The sequence below is a fragment of the Equus przewalskii genome, chromosome 5, assembly GCF_037783145.1.
Source record: "Equus przewalskii isolate Varuska chromosome 5, EquPr2, whole genome shotgun sequence".
Lineage (NCBI taxonomy): Eukaryota > Metazoa > Chordata > Mammalia > Perissodactyla > Equidae > Equus > Equus przewalskii.
This window is the reverse complement of record NC_091835.1, coordinates 83,760,605-83,784,058: the sequence shown is the minus strand read 5'-3', so window position 1 is coordinate 83,784,058 and position 23,454 is coordinate 83,760,605. Positions and strand designations below refer to the sequence as shown.

Below are 23,454 nucleotides of genomic sequence, written 5' to 3'. Positions count from 1 at the left end.
TATGTTTGTAGCTACTACTAATACCATCTGCGTCGAGGGTCTAACATCTTCCCGTTCAGTTCAGGGTCACGGTGATGTAGGAGGGACCCAGACCCCAGGCTGCATATGCAGCCTCTTCCTTCTGAGCTGACCTGCGTGAGCGTGCACCCAGTGGTCAACCCCTGGGACTCCAGGACGAAATTTCACTACACTGTTATTTCAGGGGAAGGCTAAGCAAAAGCTATGGGCTTTTTCTAAAAGCATGAAGGCCTTTTTCAGTGAATGTAAAATTTCTGTTTTACTGTCAGCTGGAAGTTGCTAACCTCTCTCTGTTATTAACTTCTTAGCTGCCTTACAATCGCAACTTGTGAACCCGCAGAGCATCTCTTTCCTTTTCTAGTACCTTGGAATGCCCTAGTCCCTGCTGAGAAAGGAAAAGGTGTGTAACTAACTGACTATTCAGATTGTGGTCCTAATGATTAATATGCCATTCCTTCCTTGGATACGTGGTCCTTTTAAAAAACGCAGAAGTGTTCCTCAAATTATTCCAAGATAGGCTCTTTGCTTTCCATACGGATGATATTTTCAATGATAATTTGAACAGCTTCAGCGAAGGAGATAAGAACCTCTCCTTTTTTCCTGTGCTTGAGTTGTTGACGCAGAATGAACAGACTGAAACTATGAAAGCGTCATGACGGGAAGCCAAGGCTTTGGGGCTGAGACAAATCTAGATTCATCCTTAGCCACGTACTAGTTGAGTGTCTTCAGGCACGTCCCAAACTGACCCTCAGGTTTTTCCCCTAAAGATAGAGGTAGCTCCTTGGCAAAGTGGTTGCAGGGTTAAATAAGCCGATACAGATGAACCCTCAACCTGACCACGCTGCGTTCCACCAATGACTCCACGTCTAAAGTGTGCTCAGCACAATATTGTTCACTCTCCTCTCTGGACAAAAGCTGTGGCTTCTTGGATTTGTGTCTTAAAACCAGGAAAATTTCTAGTATTGGCAGCAGTTAAAACCCAGAGAATGATTTAAAAGCTCCCCTGAGAAGTCAGAGAAAGCATTTTCACAGTAGAGATATTCTTCTTCTGCATCCTCAAAACTTTGCTGTTCAAAAGACTCCACAAGTTAAAAAAGAGAAAGAGATTAATTAGATCAAATCCCCACTCTCCTCTTCCAAGATCTGAATGAAATGTCATCAGGAGATACCTGCGTGCTGCACAGCCACAAACAGTTGAAATTTACAAACCCCCTGACTTTGTATTTCAGAAAATTGGATTTTGAGATCTAATTTTAGAATAACAAAGAATTCTGCACAGAGAGTCCCAAATGTTCCTGCTTCCCAAGGAGTTGTAATTTCAGGGCTTCGCTATGAAAATATAAATATACAATCTTTTATTTCTTTTCTTTTTGATAAATCACTTAATGTATAAACTCTGCAAAAGTCAACATTGGAATCATCGTATGCAGAACCATCATTTAATTCTCCAATAAGGGAAAATTTACTATGAGTACTCCATAGGGTCTCAATGATTTTTACAAAGGCCAAAATAAATCTATAAAACATGTATGCACGTTGACACATTTTTATTTTAAACTGATCTAAAACAAAACTGTTCTCCTTATCTGAGTTCCTCAGAGAGCCCACACTAGCAGTCTAGGGCCGGCCACCACCTGAGTGATCGTTTCGTCCACCACTCGACGCTTGGCACTGGGCTCCGCTCAGAAGACAGCATCCAGCCCAGCTCTGGGCACGATTCAGCCCTTAAAGCATGCTTTTATATTTTTTCATTTTTTTCCTCACTCCAATTCAAGGATGAGATCTTACTATGTGGTTTCAGCGTCATCTGTCCTTTACTTTGGGATTAAAAAAAAATCCAGGTTGAGCAGAATGTGACAACCTGTTCCTCAAAGTCAGTCGAACATCCATTTATTTTATCTAGCAGAGCTCCTGACTTGGAAACTTTCAGATTTATTGATAGAACTCTTATTCCGTTTTCTCCAACCTTCTCATAGGACTTACATTCTGCGCCGTGGATTTAGTCTCCACTATGTTGTTTCTGGTGTTACTCACTCTTTCCGTAAGTGGTCCTCTTGCTTCTAAGATTTAAGCTCCTAAAAGGGGACTCATCATGTCTTAAACTGTTCTTGAACCCCCCTCTCTGCTGAACACTGAGTTTGATGATTAATAGACCATCATTCTTGACTAGATGAATTAGAGTGAATCCCTGATGTCTGGAGATGGTGTCTCCAAACACCTCCCTTGGTTGGTTAACTAAGAGACTCAATTTAAACAAACATGTTTCCTAAAACTTTATTATTATGGAAAATTTAGAGAGAAGATGTATGATGAACCCCATGGACCCATCACCAGCTTCAACACTCATCAACTCATGGACACATGTGCTTCATAGAAGTAGTGTTTTTGTGATTAATAGATTACTTTTTGAGCAGTTTTTGGTTTACGGACAAATTAAGTGGAAAGTACAGAGTCCCCATATACTCCTCTCCCTCCCTCCAGTTTCCCCGATTATTAACATCTTGCATTAATGTGGTATGTTTGTTATAATTGATGAGCCAATATTCATATGTAACTATTAACTGACGTCCGTGGTTCACTGCAGTTTTCATTCTTTGTGTTGTACATTCTATGGTTTTAACAAATATATGATGACATGTATCTACCATTTCCATATCCTACAGAATAGGTTTACCAAATAGTCTTTAATATTAAGAAAATAGCTCTAACTAACTCCTGATTCCCTCAGGGTGAATTATATTCACGCTATTGAAGATGTTTCTATTCAAATTCTGTTCACATCTGTTGCCTATTAAGATGATTTCACATACATTGTGTCGTTCAATTCATAGCAATCTCCCTTGGTTGGCACTTTTATCCACGTTTACTAGATAAAGATATTGAAGCTCTGAAAGGTTAAGTAACTTTCCAAAGGTCAAATAGCTAGCAAGGGGCAGGGCAAGGATTTCAACCTAGATTAAGTGGGATTAATTCACGCTGCAAAATTTATGACTTGGTAAATGACAGAAATGCTAAAATTAGTCCTTTCTACCATTTGTGGAGCAATTGAGGATGTAATTGAAAGCGGATCCAGATGGCAGAAGGCTTCCCAGGGGCAAGGTCTCACCCTGTGGTAGAGGAGTGATGAGCTGGAAGTGGCGCAGGGACCGCCTGGCGCCCTGCCCCTGCTCCGCTGGGGCATGTGTTGTGTGTGAGAACCAACAACTGCTAGAGATGCGCTGGGTCCAGGGAGAGAGCCAGGTTCCCATCAGGCTGTGGACCTGGAGGTAGGAAGTGTATTTGCTGTGGGATAAAGGTTCCGTATGGTACAGAGGAAAACTGATATGGGAGAAAGGAGCAACGGGAGGCTGTACAGGGGCAGGGAAGCACAGGGTGCCACAGGGATGAGCACAGAAGCCAGAGGGGGTCATACCTCAGCTAGTTACTACGGAGGAAGAATGCGAGGCAGTAAGGGTTTAACTGACCACAAGGGTTTCAAAGGGATCCCCCTTTTCAGCCTTCAGCAAGGATTAGAGTTGGCAACCCCAACTCTGCGAGGGAAAGTCTGCAGTCAACAGCCTGCTCTCCAGTTGCTCAGGAACACGCTGCCTGAGAGGGAGTCCGACACCCAGCATGGGACACACGGTGTGTTTCTGCCGGGTCCCAGCGGGTGGTAGCCTGGGGCTGAGCGTGGCCTGGGTTGACGCACAGGTAGGACAGCCCCTTGAATCCTGGGCTGTCGGCTTGGTTTTGATGGGGTGATTACTGGAGAACATCAGGCTTGCGAGTAGGACAACGACGGAGGAAATAGCTTTCGAGAAGACTTCTGCCCTTTGCAGATGGAGTGTGGGGCCAGGTCTATGAAAAATCGTGTCGTTGGGGAAGGACACTCCCCAGTTCCAAACTGCCCTCTTCTTCCCCTGCTGTGGCTCTTGTCTACTCTCTCCCATCACTCCACCAACCATGCTGCAGGGCCCACCAGAGGAGTTTCTCCTCTGGGTGTATTTTCATACAAACGTCTTGGCTCTCTGTACTCCATAAGCATGTACCTGTTTGTCTCTAATCCTATACTAACAGGCCCTGCTATTTTTATAATCATGGAGTATGCATGTTATAAATCTGTCCCAACTACTCATCCTGTGATTAAATGCCCCCACTCTACCTCCACCAAGTGGTCTTGTCATCTGTACTTGAACGCAGTCAGGGACAGAAAACTCACTACCTTAAAATGTAGCCTAGCTTTGGATAGGTCTGAGTGATACAAAGTTCTTCCTAGTGAGTTAGAATCCTTATAAATCCTCGCCCTTCTACAGGCCCTTCCTTCAAATGCCTGCTCCCAGGTTTGTCTTGCTGGTGCAGCTGCGGAATGTCTGTCCCTCCGACATTAAATGCCGATGCAGAAGGGTGAGTTCCCAGGTGAGAAATCTGCCTCTTCGCTTCGCTTAACTCCGTGCCAGACTGTGTGCAAACCATGAAGATTAATTTAATTTGATTAATCCTCTCAACAATGCTAAGAGGGAAGTGCTGTTTTCTTTCTGCGAGTGAATAACCATGACTTAGAGAAAAGCCTGGTTTACCTTAGGGTCATGCTGCTCTTTAGGGGCAGAGCCGGGCCCTAAGCCTGGGTCCTTTGACGTCAAGGCCCATTCTCTTGACACGTGACTGAGAGTGACCTTCTGCAGACAATGACCTGTCCGATGGAGTAATCCAATGCTGGACGTCCAGGAAAAATTTCAAGTCTTGAGGCTGCGGGACAATTTGAAACTTTTTTTTTTACATTTCCAAAAACATAGTATATAGATTGACTATTATCTTTGTTACTCTCAAGGCCAAGATTAGCGTGATGGGATGGTGTCTTCTCAAGGTAAGAGAAACTAGCTGCTGTGACAGCAAACTCTAAAAATCTCATGGCTTAACACAAAAGAGTCTTACACAAAGTCTAATGCAGGTGCTCCTCTTGGCCAGGTGGCCTTCCATGTGGCCTGTTATGAGTTGAAAACATTCATATGTTGAAGCCCTAAGCCCCAGTACTCAGAAAGTGAACTTATTTAGAAATAGGGCTGTTACAAATGTAATTACTTAAGATGAGTAGGGTGGGCCTCTAATGCAATAGGACTGATGTCTTTATAAAATTGGGAGAATGCCCTGAGAAAGCGAAAATGACCAGCTACAAGCCAAGAGTTATACATCCTTCTTTCACAGGCAATATTAACCCTTGAGCATAGGCTTCTGGCCTCTGGAACTGTGAGACGAGAAATCTCTGTGGTTGAGCTGCCTAGTTTGTGGTACTTTGTGACAGCAACCCTAGCAAACTAACACATGGCCCCACAGGGGCTTTTTCCCATCTCGTGGCTCTGCTACCCTCCAGAGCCTCAATGTTCTTTACTGGAGGCTCGGCGTTTGGCCAGTGGAAGAGGGAAGGGAGCATGTGGAGGGTCACATAGGAATTCTATGGGGCAGGAACGGCAGGGATATACATGTCTTCTGCCTGCATTTCTTTGGCAAGATGTCAGTCACATGGCCAAACCTACCTACAAGAGAGGCTGGAGATGTAGGCTGACTGTGTGTCTATGAGCTGGAATAAACAGGGATCAATAAGCACATAGCAGTCCTTGCCACAATAACTTAGAGTAGAAAGACACTGGAGGAAAGGGGCCACTTCTGGGAGGCTCGACAGGAACCATCCGTCACCCACTCACTCCCTCATCTCTTCACCAACTATTTATTGTGTCCCTATTATCTGCCAGCACTGAACTTGATACAGGGATAGAGCAGGAAACAGAAGAGATGGATTTTCTGCCTTCCAAGAGCTTGCACTGTGACAACCTGTGAAAAAAGAGCAAGTTCCCCAGGGAGCTTTTCAAAGGTAGTCCTGTGTGAATGGCCAGAGCAGCCTTCTTAGATGGTGAGACATTTAAGCAGAAATAAGAAGGAGATACTCATCTGCAATCCCTTCTCTGCAATTCCAAATCCAAGCAGCTCTGAAAACAAGGTTTTTTGGAAAGCTATTTGGTAATAAAACCTGATTGATTTGGACACATTTGATGGAAAATCCTGATCTGAATGGACATGAGGTTATGTGTAATCTTTATCTATCATACTTGGTGTGAATATTTACAGGTCTTGCTGAGGAAAGGTTGATATGTTTGATTGCCCAAATGGATCAAGGAATAGTATTGTTAGGAAGCTGGACAGGGTTACTAGGGAATTGAAACAAAGGGGTGAATTTTTTTTTTGAGGAAGATTAGCCCTGAGCTAACATCTGCTGCCAATCCTCTTCTTTTTGCTGAGGAAGACTGGCCCTGAGCTAACATCCGTGCCCATCATCCTCTACTTTATACGTGGAACGCCTACCACAGCATGGCTTGCCAAGTGGTGCCACGTCTGCACCCGGGATCTGAACCGGTGAACCCCAGGTCGCTGAAGCAGAATGTGCGCATTTAACTGCTGCACCACCGGGCCGGCCCCAAAGGGGTGAATTTTAATGAGAACAAAAGATGCCACGAATCGTCTTCAGGACATATTTCAGCCACCCATGTTTATGGACATCTGTAATATTCATTCTTACAGTGGTTCTAATAATTGAATTTCATCTCTCTGACGTCAAAGAGGAATCGTCAGTGGTTCATCCAATAGCTGGAGCTGCAGACGCAGGTGCAAGCAATCCTGAGAGCAGCACTCAGAGCAGTACTTTTAGGGACCATCTGACTGGACCTGTGAGCCATCTTAACAGAGAGAGTGGGCTAAAGATCTAGGGTTTCTGCAGGCTGGGGACTTTGAGACAAAGGTGATTATCAGGGCCATTGTGACATAAAATTGTCTTCTCAATGGCCATGGTATGGGGGGAACAACAGCAATGTTAGCGCTTCCAGAGAAGTTTTGCTTGCTTATATTTCCACAGATAATATCTGGAATCCACAATAAAAGAAAATGTTAGTCCCAGTTACTCAGTTTCAAGATTGTAAACACAGATGAGCAATGAGGAGGTCAGAGCCACCTTGTTCTTCAAATCAAGAAATCTGGGAAGTGACTAATGCAAAGCAGGGTTGTCTAACAGCGCTCTCTTTGTGATAATGGAATGTCCTGTGATTTGTGCTCTCCAATATGGTAACCACAAGCCCCATGTGGCTATGGAGTACTTGAAATGTGGGTAGCGTGATGGAGAAACTGAATTTTTAGTTTTATTTAAAATTAAATGGCCACATGTGGCTAGTGTCTATAATATCGGAAAGCTCAGATGTAACGAGTTACCTTTTCTCATGTAATAATTACACCATGATTGGAACACAGAGTAAGAATTCTGTTTCCTTGCAAATCAAACACAAACATCAACTGTGGGACCTTTTTGAAGGCACGTTGACACTGTTTCATTTCTATAACTTTGTTTCCCCTAGAAGAGTGTTCTAACCTGAGGGAGCATATGAGAAACCCAAGGAAAGACTCTTTGCTCTAAATTCTCTGCTTTCAATTACTGATCTTTACACCTTTGGTATTTTTTGTCCTCTTAGCAAAGCAGAAAGAGAAAAAAACAATCATAGAGCAACATAATTACGTTGGTATGTAGAAATCTCGTGTTTGACATTTCCTCAGCTAAAATGTAGTCATTCCACTTCTTGTGGTGGGATTCACTCGCTTCAAGCTTTAGCCTTTTTCCTGGTGACCAACAGGGGTGCTGTCTTCAGAGGCAGGGACGCATTTCATTTACCCTCGTGTGGCGGAGTGTCTGTACTGCGGGCATTTGATAAATGTATGTTGGATGAATTGGTTATCACAATCATACAATGCTTAGGTTTACTTGGTAGATACTAAGTACCGCAATTCTCCAGATACTTTGAAAACTCCTCCTGATGCAACCTAATTTAAGCCAGAGTAAGGTCAGCTTTACAGAGACAGAGCTTAAAATTTTACACTGAATGGAATAAAATGAAGCTTATAAAGAGAACTGTAATGTGACTTCTCTATAGGTATGAAAGGATGATGTTGGACCTCCCACTTTATAGATATTTAAGGACAGTGCCAAGGACAACCTCTTTCAAATATTCTACACTTTAACTTAGAAAGAAAGGAGAAACAGAAGAGAGTCTCAGAGTCTTTTCTAGCCCTGAGTTCTCAGGTGTGAAAACTGAAGAAATTTAGCCTGATAAATCCCTTATAACTTTTCCATATTAAAAGAAAAGATCAAATTCTAAAGAATTTTTTCAAACGAATATTCAATAATTGGACCACTGTGAATTTTTTGATTTGAAATTATTGCACTGAAAATCTGTAATTTTGTTTCCCAACTAGCCACAGCAGGTCTAAGTTTTCGATTAAAACCCACATCCCTGGAGTAAGTACCTAAATTAAAACAAACACACAACTATAAATAACCTTGCAGAAATATCTGTGCCAAGTGGCAGATACAAAGTAATGGCAGAAAAACAGAGAATTCTGCTTCATCTTCTTTATTATGTAAATGCTTAGAGCGTTGGATTTCTTTTCCCTCAGTTAGTATAGATTCAATGGTAATCATTTGCAAAAGTGCGTTTAGAAGTCCTATTGCATTGCTTCTGCTAACATCCTCTGGATTACCCCAAAGACCGTATGGATTTCTCTGACTGGGGTCAAAAGCCTAGCTGTATGTTTCCCCATTTGTTCTCCACTATCAAATTTTTATTTTTGCAAAGGAGGGAACCAGGAGAGGCTACTGGCATCCCTGGAAAGTCTGTCATACAACGCTTGATTTGCAATTGTCTAGCCCTGGTTTGCTGTAGAGTCACTTAGCCAGACACTAGGACTTCCTGACTCTTTCTCTAGGCCCTTCTAGGCAAGTGTGATATCACCTGTTCATACTTGCAGGTAACATGCACGCACATTTCCCTACCCGAGGACAAGGTCTTTGCATACACTGTGCAAAGTAACAGAGTTTCAGCAAGAGATAAATGGCATCATGTAATGGATAATTTTTTAAATAGCTAATTATCATTAACCGAAAACCGTCATAAGTGATAGAGATAATAACAAGGTTTATTATCTGATATGGTGGAAGGAGAAAGGAAGGTTTTGTGAGGTATGTTAAGCCATCTTGGCCGTTTACAATTTACCACTGTCGGTAGCCTCGATGAGAGGGGGGGAACTGCATGTCGCCTCCCTCACGACTTTCCCACCAGCGTTTCCCACCAGATTCTGAGGTGTGTATAAAATAGTCCCACGACTGGTTTGGGTAAGCTTGGTGCAGTCATGGCTTTTCTGGGCGTTCTTGCATGAAAGCAGCCCTAGACCGATGGAACAGGTATTCTCCTGGCAGCCGGGTGGATCCGCTAACAGAACCCTCCCCTGAGTGGGAGCATAGGGCCGGCCGGAGTTCCGTCCCTGGAGCGCTCCATCAGGGGAGCTCGGCTACAGGGCCGCTCCGATTCCCAGAGCCCAGGCAAGCAACGGGGGGGGGGGGGGGGGGGGGGCCGGTTTCTACACAAATCTTTCCACGTAACCTTTTATCATAAGCACAACTTACTTTGCCAATAAAAAATAATTTCTAATATCCTTTAAGCTATATAATCAACCCTCCTGGGGCATATTTGAAGTATTTGCCACTGGAGCGTAGATTCTTCATTAAGATCCCTTCCGTTTTAACTAAGCACCCTTGGAGTATGAATTTCTGATTGGGACACTTCCGATCTTCTTTAACGGCCTCTAGAAAGTATAGCGGTGTACACAATGCAGATACAGAGACACTTCCAGTAAGTCACAGGCAATTTGATAGAATGGTGGAGGGAATGGAGAGTGCGGCTGAGCAAGCAACAGCTATTAAAGATCCAGCTTAAAGATTTGGGAAACTGTATTCTATTAGCCACATAACTGTCTTTTAGGGCCATCTTCACCACTGTTCTCTCCCACCCGCCTTCACCGCTCGTCATTCCTGTAAAGCCATATTCACAAAAGTAAGAGCAGAGCCTCTGAAATCAGGCTGCCCGGGTTTGAAACCTGGCTCTGCCATTACACCGTCACCGTCTGTCTTCTCTACGCTTTCATTGCGTCACCTGAAAAATGAGGACAATGATATGCCTCTGCTATTAGGTTGTTCTGAAGATACGAAGCAACTCAAATAAAAGCCTTGGCACTGTGCCTCATCCCTAGCAAGGATCCAATGAACGCTTAAAGAAAAACAAATGCTGCCTACAAAGATGGGATTGTCTTAAGCAGAAGAATATAAGGTAAAAGTCACAGTTCCTGGTCTCAAGGAGCTCACAACCCAGTGGGAGAGACAGACAAGGAAGTCAGTAACAACATGGTTGATCAGTGATCAGTTCTATGAAAACTGCATGAAAAATGTAGTATGTGGAATAAACTGCCAAGCTGATTATCGAATATACATATTGGTACGTCAAAGGCCACCAGAAATTTCCAGTATCTGGAATCCTCCTCTTGGAGGATTAACATACCTTATCATTAATGGTGATGTACAGAGTAAATTTCAGCATAGAAAATACTTTAGAACAACCAATATATTGGAAAACAGTGTTCTATTTTAAATGTTCCACATTAAAAATTTGTCTGTGTTGGATCCTGCAAACATTTTCCAGGGCCCTTTTCCAGTTTGAAATGAGACTAATGTAAACAGTCCAACAATTAACTGCATACAATTGGCCTTTCTGAACTAAAATACAGTTATTGAGCCCAAATCTGTAACTACAAAGTACTTTACCAGACACAAAAGCAAGGCTGAATCATGTTAGAAACCATATGGATTTCAGAAAGAACAGAAAGTTTCATTTTTTTGGATTCCTTTGCTTATTCCTTGTTTTAATAGTTCTTCTACCTTTTCGGAGCAAAGCTCAGTGTTGCCATTTTCCTTACCAACCACAGATACGAACTGAGATCGCAATGTGTGAGTGTGAACCACCTCGCAAGAAATGACAAAATGGCCAATTTAATAAATCCTAGACAAGAGCTAGAGTTTGTTTTTGAATAGAAATGGCAGATTGAGGATTATTAACTTGCTGATCTGCAGATACCTTAAATGTCTGTGAATAGTCAAGTCCATGGTGCATTTGACACATTTTTTAATATTTTGTCAGGGCAAGAAAAATTATACACGTCCTTCATATTTGTGAAACAGGATGGATTGTACCAAATATTCGGGGTACAAGTATAGGAATATTTTTATTGCCTACCTTCTTTTATTCAAAGTGTGGAAAACCAAAAGTAGTAACAAAAATTCAACCAAGTGCTCACCTTTCTGTTTCCTAAATATTAATTTCAGTATAATTAGGATTATTTTTGTTTCATTTTGTTTTGCATAACACATGGTTAAGTTTAAAACCTGGAAAAAGAAGGTTAATTTTGAGGGCGTAAGAAATGTGTATTTTTTCATCTTATGAGATGCTTTATAGTATAATAATTCAAATCTATATACACTTTTTAAATCAGATCTTTAAGAACATTACCAGAATGTGAATGAGTTCAACAGAAAAACCTTTTTATAAATGGTTGGGAGTAGGGGTGGGGTTTAAATGTGGAATGAAGAGATGTCAAGATAAAGAGCTTAATAGAAGTTGTGATTAAAATCCAATCTCCTTTTCATCTGAAAATGTTGTAGACCCTGGAAGTGTTACTGTGTTCATAAAGGTGAGAAAAAATCTCAAATAATTTAAAACTGGAAAACATAATTGATTTTCATTTTTAAAAACTTAATTAGGTACGTTAATATGGTCCATTAATAACCAGATTTTATACCTGCCTATTCACTGGGGCATCAACCCGACTTCATTTGCTCTCATCAGCTTGTTCATCTTCACAGAGGTTCACAAATGGAGAATAAAATTACAACTCTGTCTTTTGCAGAGTTAAATCGTGTATGTTTCTCCCCTTTGTTTTACCTGCAAAAATGACTTGAGAGAGGAATTAGGAGAACATTGCCAAGAAGATCAAACAGAAATGAGTCTGTAATTTTCAGTCTCATTTAGTTTTATATTCAACAGCGTGTTAACCCTTTGAGAAAGAAATTCTCCATCAATTCCTCTGAAAAGTAACACACAGACCACGATTCCTTTCTGAACCACCATCCTCTCGGCCGCAAGTCTCCCCAAAGCATCTCGTTACAACCAGCATGCACACATTATTACAGGCATGGATGGCAGTCCATCAAGCTTGCCCACTGCAAGGATATATACATTTACTTTATGTTCTAAATTAGATTTTAAAATAAGCTCCAGCACCCACAACGCCAGGGAAGCAGGAAGGTCAATCTCTGACTCTTGAGGCCGCTCCTTCCTTTTCCTGTCTAAGAACTCCAATGGCATACGCAGCCCAAGGGGGAGAGTCAGTCTGACTTCCATGTCCAAGCAGAGCTCAGCCATTTACTGCCATAATTCTCGCCAAAGCATGATGTCACTAAAGAAGAGTTGTCCCATAAAATCTAGAGGTCAAGGAGGAAGATTTCTGGCCCAGATCGCTGAGTGTGGATGGGAGTGGGAGTTATGCCTTTGAGGAAGCTGGTTTTACCTTTTCGGATCTTTGAAATGAGGCTATGTCCCTTGCTGGGAACCAAGCTTAGGCAAAGAGTCCCCTCACTTGAGTTCCCAGGTTCAAGTTTAATTTTTAACTAGTCTCCAAGGCACCAGTGGTCCCAGGGTGATGTGTCCCAAGAGGCCCCATAGCCCACCATTGGAGGACCCCCAACCAGCATCCCTTTCATCTTCTCAGGGATGCGAATACCAAGCGTGAGGACAGGAGCCTTCCTACTCTCAGTTGCTCAGCCACATAGACTCTATTGCCTCTTGGGACCCCACACACTCACCGTACTAAAGGGCTCCTTGCCGTCCCTGAAATTAAGCCTTGATTACTCCCAGAGGGTCTGCATTCTCCACCCTCGTTTTGGGGACGAAGCCGTGTTCCTGCCAACAGTGATTTGCTTTTTCAAGGATGACTCAGGAGCAAAAAACCAAACCAAACAAACAAACAAGAAATAAAAGCACAAGTTCAAGTTCTGGGGGGCACCCCACTACATTTAGGTTCAATGATATATGATCATTCCTTCCTAGCAATAGCACATAAGTCCATCTTCCCTGTGACAGAGGTAGTAGTCTGCTTGGCCTGAAAATACCATAGATTAGGGGGCTTAAACAACAGAAATTTATATTCTCACAGTTCTGGAGGCTGGAAGTCTGAGATCAAGGCGCCAGCAGGGTTTGGGTTCTTGTGAGAGGTCTTTGCCTGGCTTGTAGGTGGCTACTTTGTCTTCATCAGGCAGAGAGAGACAGAAAACTCTCTGGTCTCTCTTCTTATGAGGGCACTAATCCCATGGGACCAGGCTCCAACCCCTCCATGACCTCATCTAACCGTAATTATCTCCCAAAAGCCCCACCTCCAAATATCATCACATTGGGGGTTGGGGCTTCAACATATAAATTTTGGGAGGATACAAACACTCAGTCCCTAACAGTCCATAAACCTCATTGTCATTTTTTTCTTGGTTAACATTTAGAAGATGCCCCTGGTTCAATATTTATTTTATTCCCAAGATGCGTCATTTTAACCATAGAGGAACTGACCAACAACAAAATTTATTTGGTAATCGATCATTAATATTTTGAAAACTTAAATAGAAAGCAATCCATATTTTTATCCAAATCAGTTCAACTCAACTTCAGCTTTCATTTTTTTCCACGGCATGTTAGAGAAAGACCAGAGCGTATCCCAACATGGAAAAATACAGAAACACACGGACATTTATATACCGTTTATCTTAGTGCAGTTAGAAACAGAATATACAGATAAATATTAAAAATTCTGACATTTTCAGCCATTTCTATAAGCAAATAAATCTGAGCATTTCTTTTTCTTTTTAAAGATTGGCACCTGAGCTACACCTGTTGCCAATCTTCTTATTTTTCTCCTCTTCCTCTTCTTCTCCCCAAGCCCCCGGTACATAAGTGTATGTTCTACTTGCAGATTCTTCTAGTTGTGGCATGTGGGACGCCTCCTCAGCATGGTCTGATGAGCGGTGCCATGTCTGTGCCCAGGATCCGAACTGGCAAAACCCTGGGCCACCAAAGCAGAGTGCACAAACTTAACCACTCGGCCATGGGACCAGCCCCAATCTGATCATTTTTATATCTAAGAATTCTGAGATTTCCTTCATCATGACTAAAGCCACGGGCAACTTCATTTACACGTAATTTCTATTTTACACACTTTACAGGGGACAACAACACGGCCATTTCTAATACATGAAAACAATCATAACTGTTATAACAGGAAATATTAATAGTAGATTAATATTAACAGTCAATCACTACTAGATGAAGGTTGATATACAACTAGAAGCAACATAATTCAACTTTTTTATCTCACCCATATTCATGCAGTTTCCTAACAACTGAAACAATAACAGTATCACTCTATGCATGAGACTTTAAGATAACTTGGAATAAAAATTGTTTCCTTAGGCCCCCTTTCTAAACACGTATATGTCCACCAGAATTCATTCCTGTGTGTATATTGGCAAGAAGACTTAGCATGATACCAATGTAAAATACCTCAATAACTTTAGAACCCAGAATAAAAGTTGGAAGGAAGGAGACTGTGTTTTCTGTGAGCCAGGGACCCTTCTAGGAGCTTTCATAGCCATCACGCCATTTAAAGTCTATCGCCTCTCTGTGGGTGAGGAAGGGCCTCAGCGGTAACATTGAAATGGATGCTGCCCAGTGTGAGGGCAGGAGATCTGAACCTATTTCATGGACCCCGTAGCGATGCTATTAGTTTTATATCAAGGAAGAAAATGTCCGTGCCGCTTTTTCTAAGGTGGGCTGGAGATGTTTTTCTATACTGTAAGCATTTCAATTGCTCCAAATGAACTTGAGTATTACAACTTGTAAAACAAATATGATGGCTTACTCCTAGTGTAGGAGACGTGGCACTGACAGTGGAAGGGGCTTACCACGTGGCACCCCAGATGTGTCAGGGTCTCCAGTCTTGGAAAAACTTCCGAAGATTTTAAACCCTTTGAAACTTTCTTGTGTTCCATGTTCTGTGCACTGTTCTCAAGGACAATGAGGCAGAGGGAGCTGAGGAGATGATGTTTCTACATCCCGACTCGGGGAGAGAGGGACCCCAAGGGTAGCGCATGGGGCAGCAGCTCATGCAAGAGAGAAAGGAGGCAGGGAAGGACATTGGATGGAGGCCCGCTGCCCGCCGGTCTCTGCCCTGGGCACTTTGCACACGTTATCCACCTGAAGAATGCAAGGAGTCTGTGAGGCGGAGGCATTATTATTCTCATTTTGCACATGAAAACATTGAGACTTGACATCCAAGTTCACACACCCAGCACCACTGCGGTTTCAACTTGGATCTGTCTGATCATGAAGCCCAACCTCTTTGTTCTACACTGTACGAAAAACACACCACATTGCTTCCACTGCATCTCAGAGCCCTTTTTTCCCTACTAGCATAAGGGAGCCCTTAATTTATACTGCAGATTGTGCTTATATCATTCTTAAATATCAAACAAGCTCTCCTTCTTTAAAAGACCTTTATCATAAATCAGATGCAGTTTGAAGTCTTAAAATGGCCATGGAACTGCCTGGAGAAACCACAGATTCATGATTTTCCCCGTAGATAGTTATACTTTCGTGACTGTCGTTGAAAAACATACAGAACTGGTGCGTTTTGGTTTCGCTGTTCCTTCCCTAACTTTACCAAGGGTTTCCCTTCTACATGATAGCAGGTTATGTGTGTTGTGACCAGAATTTAGAGACTATCACTGGTCTTAGAGTCAAATTTCAGATGTAGCCTTAACTCATTGCTGTGTTTTATGGGAAAAAGATAAATTCTGAATCATGTTTCTCCTCCAAGAACCTTGGGGGCCTCTCACGTTTCTAGGCCCCGGGGCTGTCCACTGCTGGGCCGTCAGCTGGCTTAAGATGCACAGCTCTCAGTCTCTCCCTGGGAGCCTCCATGCCACGCTCTCTGCGGGGCTGGCCCGGCCTTCAGCTCTTCCCTCCCCCGGGAGACCTCACAGGCCAGCTCACCGTGGTCTTTGGCAAGCGAGCCTTTGGGTGCAGGTCACTGCTCATCCTGGCGTCTGGGCTTCCTGTTGGGTAGTGGTTGGGGGATAATGGTCATGAATTACCGTTTAATTCTTCTTCACGGCAGGAGTGTCATTCCTCCACAAAGCATCATGACAAAAAGCCAAGTCACGAGAGAAACAGTAGGTCCAGTCTGCCTATGAGTAGAGAGGCACCCAGGTGCTGCAGACAGAACCCTGGGCGTCAGCCACTCAATCACTCCACAGGGAGGCAGAGGCGACGCCCATGTCTTTGTTACCAACCAGCCATGTGTGTCATTGGGCAAGTCACTTAATCTTTGTGGCTCCATTTTTCATCAACGTGAAGCAGTAACAATACCCCCTCAGCCCCCCTTCATTGGCTCTAACATTAAAATGTGATTGTGTGTGTGAAAGTGCACTGTAACACACAGAGCTCTCTGCAAAACTCCGAGCCGCTGTGAGGCCGCTGATTCCAACCCTCAGCAGTCTTCATCAGCTGTCTTACTCATTCGACGCCTCACCAGACACTGCTATAATTAGGGCGACCAACTCAGCCCAACGTGCCAGGAGCTTTCCTGATTTTAACAATGAAAGTCCCGCATCCCGGAGACCCCTTGGTTCCCGACAACTCAGGGTGCGTTGTTGCCCTAGCAACCGTGAAGTTACTTGAGAAGAAGAAAGGTGACTGGTGCTAACATCCCCGTTCACATGCCCTCAACAAGGAAAGGCCAGCAAGGTGTTCCCATAAGTCTGGGCTGTGTTCACGGAAACCCTCCCAAAGCAAAGAGGTTTTCTGAGAAGGGTTAAGCTGGGTGGTCACTGAGGGGAGGGGGATGGGAAAGCCATTGTAACTGATGTTTAGTGATATATGAATAAGGAAACAGTACCGATGGATCTTCAGGATGTCACCCTTAGAGCCAGCCCTGACTCACTTTTCTGTGCCCAACAGCAGGGCCAGGTCTTCTGTTTTGGAGAGAGGGTGGGAATCTGTCTGAGCCTAGAACCTGCGACCGGGCAGCCCTGCCCTCCCACCCCTCCTGTCTTTTCCCACTCACGTCCAAGGATCTGTCTAGCGTTTCATGCACTTGCACAATCAGGTGAAACTTTCAATCCTGCTGAGATGATGTACGACAGTCACTTTTTCCCCTCGTATTTTTAGACATGAGCCAATAAAGCAATTATCTCAACCGGAATTGCAGGCTCTCAGGCCAGTCTGGGCTAGTCAGCTCCGTTCCTCAGTTCTGACCCCCACACTCCCACCCCGCTCAGGAGAACGAAGAGAGGCGGTGGGCTGGCTGCCCCCGCCGCTGCAGGGGCCTCCTGCACTGCTGCGGGTACAGGCTCGTCAAAGGACTGTTGTTTTCTTTTGGCTCCGGAACTCACGGGCTGCAGGTGTCTCTGTAGCATGATCACGGACACTTAAAAAAAAACCAAGAGGACAGATCCAGTCCCGTTACTTTGGCTCTTGAGCAGCATTTATGGAGAGAGAAGACATCAAGTTATACCAAAATGGCAGCAGTGGAATAAATACTTCTCTGTAATTTCCTAGAAGAAATGAAACTTTGGGGCTCGGAGGAGACTTTAGCAGCTCCAAAGCTATTAAGGACTGTCTGGAAAACACTCCGAGAACTGGCCAAACAGGCTGGTCTGCTTCCCTGTGAATCATCGAGCTACCTCAGGCCTCTGCTGGGCTGCAGCCCCTGTGCCCAGGTCCCCTCACTGTGATGGACAGGCTCTTAAAACGGAGAGCTGTCACCGCCACCAGTCATCAGCCTTCCGTCTCCACCAGGGCTGGGCACGAGAGTCACAGGACCTGTCTTCATGCTCATACTTTTTACTTTTTTTATCCCTTTACAACTGTAATGATGTGTTTGATCACGCAGTTTTTGAAAAGCTGATAATCCTTTTGTTTTTTTAAAGATTGGCCCTGAGCTGACATCTGTTGCTAATCTTTTTCCCTTCTTCTCCCCAAAGCCCCCGGGTACATAGTTGTATATTCTAGTTGTAGGTCCTTCTGGTTGTGCTATGTGGGACGCCACCTCAGCATGACCTGATGAGCAGTGCTAGGTCCCTGCCCGGGATCTGAACCAGTGAAACCCTGGGCCATCGAAGCAGAGTGTGTGAACTTAAACACTCGGCCCAGGGGCTGGCCCCAAAAAGCTGATAATCTTGGTAATGAAATGGATTTTAGGACTTGGGGGTGTTGGAGAGGGGCACGGGAACATTTTGCTATCTCTGAAAGGAGTTAAATTGTGGATGTTTTCAATGACTCCCAGCTCCTTCACTGGAAAGAGACCGGTGGTGTGCTCATAAGGGCTTAACAGGCATTTGAGAAAACAAAGCAAAACTTAAACCTGATTTGCAGTGCATGCTAATTTCCATGGTGTAAGCACTCCCACCCTGACCAATTTAACTGGCTCCAGCTCACCAGTGGACAGAATTCTAGTTTTCCTTTGCCGAGGTCAATCTTACCTGATGGATGTTACAAAAGTACATTTATTAAGAATGAAAGTTCATCAAAATGACTTGTGAGAATAATCTGTGAAAATTTCCCGTGCCTTTCTTAACTGCCCTCTACAACATGGGGTCTTGTTCGTGCCCTCAGCATGTGCCATGCTCATGTTTTATTTGAAGTCTGCTCTGATTCCCTTCCTTTATGTTGAGAACTAATTTGTAGCCAGAAGATTTTTTTCCTGTTTTTATCTTTTGCCTTTGCTCTTTTTTTCTTAGATTATCTAAACATTATCACGCCCCTCAGCAAGTCCCTTCTCCCTTCAATATTTAGAACCGCAGTTGGCTCCCCATGACTTTTAGGATAAAGTTCAAACTCCAGGACCTGTATGAAGTGACTTTGACCCCAGCCTCTGTCTTGAGCCTCAGGTCCTTCCAGGCCCCCTCAGGAAACTGGCACCCTGATGGCTCCAAGATTCTTGCAGCAACACTGAGCTGCTTCCTGTTGCCTTCTGAGCATTTCTCCTCACTACCCTCTCCATGTTCGGTTTACATTAATTAGACACTTAGTGAGTCTAATCTGTGCAGCAGCTGCGTCTTTCACTCACCTGAATCTCAGCTGTGACACTGATTCTGGATCCTGAGCTCCCACTCCACTTAGGCTGTGACTCATGTGGCACAAGGACCATTGTCCTACTTGGCATTCCTGGCACCTAATAAAACCTCGGGCTTTATATTAGGTGCTCAGTAAATGCTGTTGAATAGATGAATAAATTAATGAATGACAACTGAGGCGATGTCATTTTCGATCCTTGTTTTAATTCCAAAGTGTTAAAATCCTTAATCATTAGTTGAAATTAGTATCCATCAATACATCTGCAAAGGAGATTGGTTTAAGAAAATATACAGCCATTAGAGTCCAATTAAAGTATTGAAGTAGGGGCCAGTCTGGTAGTGCAGTGGTTAAGTGCACATGTTCCACTTCGGCAGCCCGGGGTTCCCCGGTTCGGATCCTGGGTGTGGACATGGCATTGCCTGGCAAGTCATGCTGTGGTAGGCATCCCACACGTAAAGGAGAGGAAGATGGGCATGGATGTTAGCTCAGGGCCAGTCTTCCTTGGCGAAGAGAGGAGGATTGGCAGCAGTTAGCTCAGGGCTAAACTTCCTCAAAAAAATAAATAAATAAATAAATAATAGAAATTTAAAAAAAAATTGAAGTAGAGTTCCAAAAAGTGAAAAACACAGATGCAAGGAAAAGAATTCGAGCAGCATCATCTACATTATGTAAATAAACAAAAGAGCGGGCACTCAGACATCTATGTATGGAAGTCTGGGGAAGCATATGTAAACAGACTTTTACTTTCTGTTTTATATTTTGCCTGTTTGATTTTCGTTCTACCATGTACATTTATTATTTTTATATAAGGAAACATTTATACGAGAAAAAAATGTTAGCACGTTTATATGGTGATAGAATGATGAACCATTTTTTTCTTTTTTCTACTTCTCTGTAATTAGCAAACATATACGATGTGTTTTTTAGCTGAGGTTACAAGCATCAGTGTTCGCCACACCAGCAGGGTTTCCAGCGCCACCTGCAAACACACCTGCGGTAAGAGGGTTATCTTTCTCCTTCACAGCTTCGCTAAGAGCTGTTTCTTGGCTATGGGGCAGCAGCCGCCTCCTCTCTCTTCTCCATCACTTTCACTTTCAAGGCCCAAGCACAGGAGAGATACTACAGGGAAGCAAGAAGAGGCCTTAGCATCATCTTGCATGTGCCGAACGAAAGGAGCCCTAAGGTCCTCTGCCGGGCAGCGCACCCTCTCTGATTCCGCCACCGTCCCTCACCGGGGAACGGCTCCTCTTCAGCCTTGTGCGGAAGGTCTCAGAGCACCGTCAGCGAACAGTCCTCTCCCTTCTTGCTTTGGCACTGGCCTGCACCACGGAGTTCCTGTAACTGCCTTAAAAGGAACACACTCCTCCCCACGGCCACCGCATATTATTCTCTTGACATATTGCCATGAACTAAAAAAAGAAACAGGCTGTGAAATAATACAACGTTATTTTGAACTAAAAGAGTCCATTTATCAGCATTACACATAAAAAAGATGATTCAAAAGATAAGGAGCAGCAGAGACCCTGAAGGAGGCCCACGGGCCTGAAGGCGGCTGGCAAACCCACCACATGCCACCAACACAACACGGTGACTTCAGATTAATGGTGTTGTGACACAGGTGATTGTGGTTGGGGTTGAGGGCTTCTTGGCTCTGCTTTCCCATTTCTCTTGGACAGAGCTCTGGCATCAAGAACCACCGCAGAGGGAGGCATGGAGACGTTAGAGTTGGGACCCACAGAGGATGGACAGAGTCCTACCTGGGACCCAGACTCGGGCGGGTTAGTGCATCCCTCATGGCTCATCCTTCTCCTTCCCTTTCCTGAGTCATCGTGGCAGCGCGTACAAGGCTGGCCCTGGGCGAGGTGTGGGAGGTGTGGCAGATGACAGGAGGAGAAAGAGAGAAGAAAGCATAAGCCAAAAGGGTCTGAAGTGTTCTAACACTGGAGGTGGGGGCGGCTTCAGATCTGAGAAGCATGTTTTGAGCTTTCTGAGAGCTTTATGGTCTGGAGACAGAGATCATCGAGGGAATCATTGAGCCCATGGAGATTTGGGGGTCCATTTGGGGTCCAAACTCTCTCCAATTTGGACTGCTGGTTTCTGCTTTGTGGGCACCTTGATTCTGATCGTCTTGAAGCCAAGGTGGAGCCTTGAAGAGAGAAAGCAAGAAGTTGGCTTGTGAGTCCTGGCCCTTGGTTTACAAGAAAGGTGCTTAAATAGGACGTCTTGTTGGTTGCAACATCACAGGTCCAGTGCCGCAGACACAATGTGGGAGGACAAGGAGCTCTTGTGTGGAGACTCTGGGACTCCAGTGGGCCTTTTGAAGTTATCTGAGGTCCTCTGTTTGAAGCTGTCTACTGTTCTAAATGTGGGCCAGACTGTTATAAATCAGCTACCCAACCCGTGTTGAAAGCCATCTCTGAAATGTCCTTTACATCTAATCTCAGATTTACAAATTGGCATTTAGTTCTGGTTGTGTGACCTTGGTATATTCTGTGGCCTCTCTCAGCCTTCATTTCTTCACTAAAAGGAAGACACACTGGAAGATCAATAGATCTCTTTATCGGTTAGGATGCTTTCGGCTGCAAGGAAGAGAAAACCCAATTCCAACTGGCTTGAATAGTAAGGACGAATGTTAGTTTACATAAAAGAAAGTCCAGAGGTAGGACAGGCTCCAGCATTGCATAAGCTGGTCCAGTGATTCAATGGTTTTGTGAAGGACCCAGGTACTTCTGTCTCTCTGTTTTACCATCAATATCTCAGGCAGCATTGTAGGATGGTTTCCCGTAGTATTTGGGGCAACCTCCTTCTTTAGTCCCATTAGGTGGAAGAAAGAAACTGGCTTCCTGTGTCTTTTTTCAGTATGTAAGAAATCTTCTTCAAAAGCTTCCAACAAATCTTTCCTTATGTCTTATTAACCAGAATTGGAGCACACACCATTTCTTATCTAAATTCTTGACTTTAGACCAATTTGATCCCTCCCTGGAACTCAGTTTCTCCTGAGGTTCGTGGAGGAGGGGAGGTACCTGAACAAATTTGGGATTTTGTAAAGAAGAAAAAAGTGGAAACGATGCTGGATTGGCATCCAACGGCCATATATTACCTTTCAGATCAGAGAACCCGTTCTCCTCTCAGATATGAGTCACTGTGCCTGGGTGACATTCCTACGAGCTATGCACTGAAAAAGTTTGTGGCTGGTTGTATTTAAGGTTTTATTGTCCTCTGACAAGATTAGAAGAGCATTTATTTTTATTTTTTGTGTTTGCATCTACTATATAGTGCCAAACATGTATGTTTGGGGATATCAATTCTTTGAGAATCCTTTAAAAGATATTTTTTTAAAAAGAAAAAAACCCTCTGAATTTCAGAAACCAAAGCAGCAATTTGGATGGCAATATTTGACTTTTAAGACTTTTGAAAACTATTTGTGAGGCTGGCCCAGTGGCGTAGTGGTTAAGTTCACATGCCCCACTTTGGCAGCCTGGGCTTCGCAGGTTCAGATCCCAGACATGGACCTAGTACCGCTCATCAAGCCACACTGTGGCAGCACCCCACAGAAAATAGAGGAAGATGGGCACAGATGTTAGCTCAGCAATAATCTTCCTCAAGCAAAAAGAGGAAGATTGACAACAGATGTTAGCTCAGGGCCAATCTTCCTCACACACACACACACACACACACACACAAACCTATTTGCATGGAGTTGCCAAAAAGTACTGAGAGGTGCCAGCATTGATGTTATTTAAACTCCTCCAAGTCCTTATTTCTCCATCTAGATACAAAGGATAATAACAGCCGCCCTGCTGTGAGATAATGTGTGTGTAAGAATATTGTAAAGTCTAAAACAACTAAAGAGGTGTAAGATGTGAGCACAGCCAGTGCCTCTCCAGCCAAACGAAGGATTCATGAGAACAAAGGCACTTCCTCTAAAGGCTTGACGGTCTGTCCAGCTGGTAAAGAAGGGAGCTTCCGTAGGATAGAGACATGGGCGGCAGCGCCGTTCGTTCGTGCGTTCAGTGACACCTGTTCCCCTTCGCTCTCCCTCTCTCGTTGTAGGTAGGCTTTTGGAGCGTCTGTGCCTCAGATATTTTTACTGGGAAGAAAGCAGAGGCCAGCTGAATTGAGCGTTCTTCCCGTCACTTGTAGAAACCTAAGCTCACCGAAAAGATAATGGGCAGTGACCCGGTGAGGGCTGGGAGGAGGTGAATGTCCTTGAAGACAAAGACAGGGTGAGATTGTGGAAGGCGGAGAGATCTGTGGGTTCCATGAGCGTTTGAGATTTGCAACCATTCTTTGGCTGTGTCCCAAGGAATCAACAGACCTCCGTGGTGGATGGTGGACTTCAAGAAAGCAAGCCGCTAGCAAA

General features: G+C 44.0%; 1 long non-coding RNA gene across 2 annotated transcripts in view; it reads left to right on the top strand.

The window, feature by feature from the left end:
• LOC103559742 (uncharacterized) overlaps positions 1–23,454 on the top strand; it is a 37,497-nt gene that overhangs the window by 1,022 nt on the left and 13,021 nt on the right. For both annotated transcript variants that reach the window (XR_547048.2, XR_011540127.1), the window contains exons 3-4: positions 4,311–4,413; positions 4,826–4,861. This is a non-coding gene — a long non-coding RNA (uncharacterized lncRNA). The remainder of the gene's footprint in view (positions 1–4,310; positions 4,414–4,825; positions 4,862–23,454) is intronic.